Source organism: Sus scrofa, chromosome 2, assembly GCF_054392235.1.
Source record: "Sus scrofa isolate SSC_HxYL_T2T_F1_AM1 chromosome 2, Sscrofa_HxYL_maternal_Yorkshire_Landrace_v2.0, whole genome shotgun sequence".
Classification (NCBI taxonomy): Eukaryota; Metazoa; Chordata; class Mammalia; order Artiodactyla; family Suidae; genus Sus; species Sus scrofa.
In genome coordinates this window covers 43,876,013-43,879,108 of record NC_139384.1, presented here as the reverse complement: position 1 = coordinate 43,879,108, position 3,096 = coordinate 43,876,013, and the positions used below count along the sequence as shown (strand labels likewise).

The 3,096-nt window shown below is 37.1% G+C and overlaps 1 pseudogene; it reads right to left on the bottom strand.

Annotated features, from left to right (window-relative positions):
- Positions 1-1,638: 1,638 nt before the first annotated feature.
- LOC106509398 (small ribosomal subunit protein eS12 pseudogene) lies at positions 1,639-2,265 on the bottom strand (annotated as a pseudogene).
- Between the last annotated feature and the right edge of the window lie 831 nt (positions 2,266-3,096).

Genomic DNA, 3,096 nt, shown 5'->3' with positions numbered 1-3,096 from the left:
ATAATGTTAGCTATATGTTTTTCATAGATGCTGTTTATCATCTTAAGGATGTTCCCTTCTGTTCTTATTTTGTTGAGGGTTTTTATCATGAATAGGTGTTAAATTTTGTGAAGTACTTTTGCTGCATCTTTTGAGACAATCATGAGTTATTTTTTAAAAAACTTTTTTCTACTAATGTATTACACCAATTGATTATTGGATGCTAAATCAATTCTTGGATAACACCTACTTAATTGTTACATATAATCCATTTTAATGTTGCTGGATGGTTTGCTAACATTTTAATGATGTTCACAACTATATTCTTGAGGGAATATGGTCTCTAGCTTGCTAAAGATGTCCTTGGTTTCCTGTAGTATCAGGGTAATACTGGTCTCATAGAATGAATAGTGAAGTGTTCCCTTCCCTGTTTTCTAGAAGAGTTAGTAAACATGCTTTAAATGTTTAGTGGAGTTCCCCAAGGAAGCTACCTGTGTTCAGACTTTGCTTTTGGGAAGATTTCTAAATTATTAACTTAATCTTTTTGTTGTATGTCCATTCAGATTTTCTACTTGAGTCAGCTTCAGTAGTTTTTGTCTTTCTAGGAATTTACCTATTTTATGTAAATTATCTAACCTGTTGCTTTATAGTTGCTCATAGTATTCTCGTATAATCCTATTTATTTCTCCAAGGTCAGTAGTGGTGACTTCCTCTCTTATTCCTGATATTAACAACGTGACTCCTTTCTTTTTTCCCTTGGTCAGTCTTGCTTGGCAAGTCACAATTTTTCAATTTTGTTGATCTTTTCAAAGACACCATTTTTTGGTGTCATTCATTTTCTCTACTTTCTATTTTCTGTTTTATTTTTAATTTCCATTCTAACCTTTCCTATTTCTTTTTTTTTCTTTTGTTATCATTTTTATTAGATTCTGCATATAAGTGATAGTGTATAGCATTTGTCCTTCTCTGACTTACTTATTATGACAATCTCTAGGTCCATCCATATTGCTGCTAATGGCATTATTGCATTCTTTTTATAGATGAGTATTATCCCATTGTATATAGGTACCATGTTTTCTTTGTCCATTCCTCTGTTGATGGATATTTAGGTTGCTTCCATGCCTTGGCTATTGTAAACATTGCTGCAATGAACACTGGCGTGTATGTATCTTTTCAAAGTATGGTCTTCTCTGGATATATGTCCAGGAGTAGGATTATTGGATCAAGTGGTAGTTAATATTTAATTTTTGAAGGAACCTTCATACTGTTTTTCATAGTGGTTGTACCAATTTACATTTCCACCAACAGTGTTGGAGAGTTCCTTTTTCTCCACACCCTCTTCAGCATTTACTGTTTGTAAGCTTTTTGAGAATGGCCATTCTGACTGGTGTGAGGTGATACCTCATTGTAGTTTTGATTTGCATTTCTTTAATAATTAGCAATGTTGAGCATCTCTTCTTGTGCTTTTAGGCCATATGTCTGTCTTCTTTAGGAGAAATGTATATTTGGATCATCTGCCCACTTTTTGATTGGTCCTATTTCTTTTTTGTTGTTGTTTGCTTTGGGTTTAGGGTACTCTTCTATTTCTTGTTTCTTATGATAGAAAGTTAGGTTATTGATCTCAGATCTTTCTTGTTTCTACTGGCCATTTACGAGCATTGATTTTTTCTTCTCATTAAGCCCTGTATAAGCTGCACCCCATAAATTTTGGTATGTTGTTTTTTGTTTTCATTTTTCTCAAATATTTCTAAATTTCTCTTTGATTTCTTTTTGAGAAATAAGGGCTAAGTTTTTTAATTGTTCATTTCTTGCATTTGAAATACTCCTTGGTAACATCCTTGGCCTGAGATTCTTTGCCATAGTTCTTAACTGCCGCATGAGTGCAACCATCCATTTTACAGAGACCTATCCATTTCTATAGTTTTTTGTTGTCATCAATTTTAATTAGGTTACTTTCATGTTCAGCACAAAGGTTCTCCACCAATTTGCCATACATAGGCTCATTACAATTAGATACAAATAAGCAAAAATAGGCTTAGTGCTTGTCCAAAGCTTTGGCATCTTCACAAATTTCACATTCTAAGCCACTGTGGATGAGGGTGGGTTCAGCACCTCTTGTAAAGCAGTATTAATGTCCATTACACTCCAGCAGGAACGCTTGCCTTGAACATGAAGGTGGATTAAGGGTAGAGCCAAACTTCAATGCACCATAGCTTCCATTTCTGCATGACTTTGCAATGCCAGGGAGAGCCTCATCTTATTTCTTCTTGACCCATTGGTTACTTAGCAGAATGTGTTATTTAATTTTAAGGTATTTGTGAATTTCTCAGGTTTCCCTGTGTTGTTGATTTTGAATTTAATTCTGTTTTGGTATGATTTCAGCTTTTTTATTTTTTTGTCTTTTTGCCATTTCTTGGGCCACTCCCATGGCATATGGAGGTTCCCAGGCTAGGGGTTGAATCAGGGCCATAGCTGCCGGCCTGTGCCAGAGCCACAGCAACGCAGGATCTGAGTCGTGTCTGCAACCTACACCACAGCTCATGGCAACGCCAGATCCTTAACCCACTGAGCAAGGCCAGAGATCAAACCTGCAACCTCATGGTTCCTAGTTGGATTCGTTAACCACTGAGCCATGACAGGAACTCCAATTTCAGCTTTTTAAAATTCATTGAGGAGTTCCCGTCGTGGCGCAGTGGTTAACGAATCCGACTAGGAACCATGAGGTTGCGGGTTCGGTCCCTGCCCTTGCTCAGTGGGTTAACAATCCGGCGTTGCCGTGAGCTGTGGTGTAGGTTGCAGACGCGACTCGAATCCCACGTTGTTGTGGCTCTGGTGTAGGCCGGTGGCTACAGCTCCGATTCAACCTCTAGCCTGGGAACCTCCATATGCCGCGGGAGCGGCCCAAGAAATAGCAACAACAACAACAGCAGCAAAAGACAAAAGACAAAAAAAAAAAAAAAAAAGAAAGTTAAAAAAAAAATTCATTGAGATTTATTTTGTGACCTAGAATATGGTCTTTCATGGAAAACATATCATGTACCCTTGAGAATGTATATTCTGCTCTTGTTGGGCATTCTATAAGGTGTCACATAGTTCTAATTGCTTGATAGGATTGTT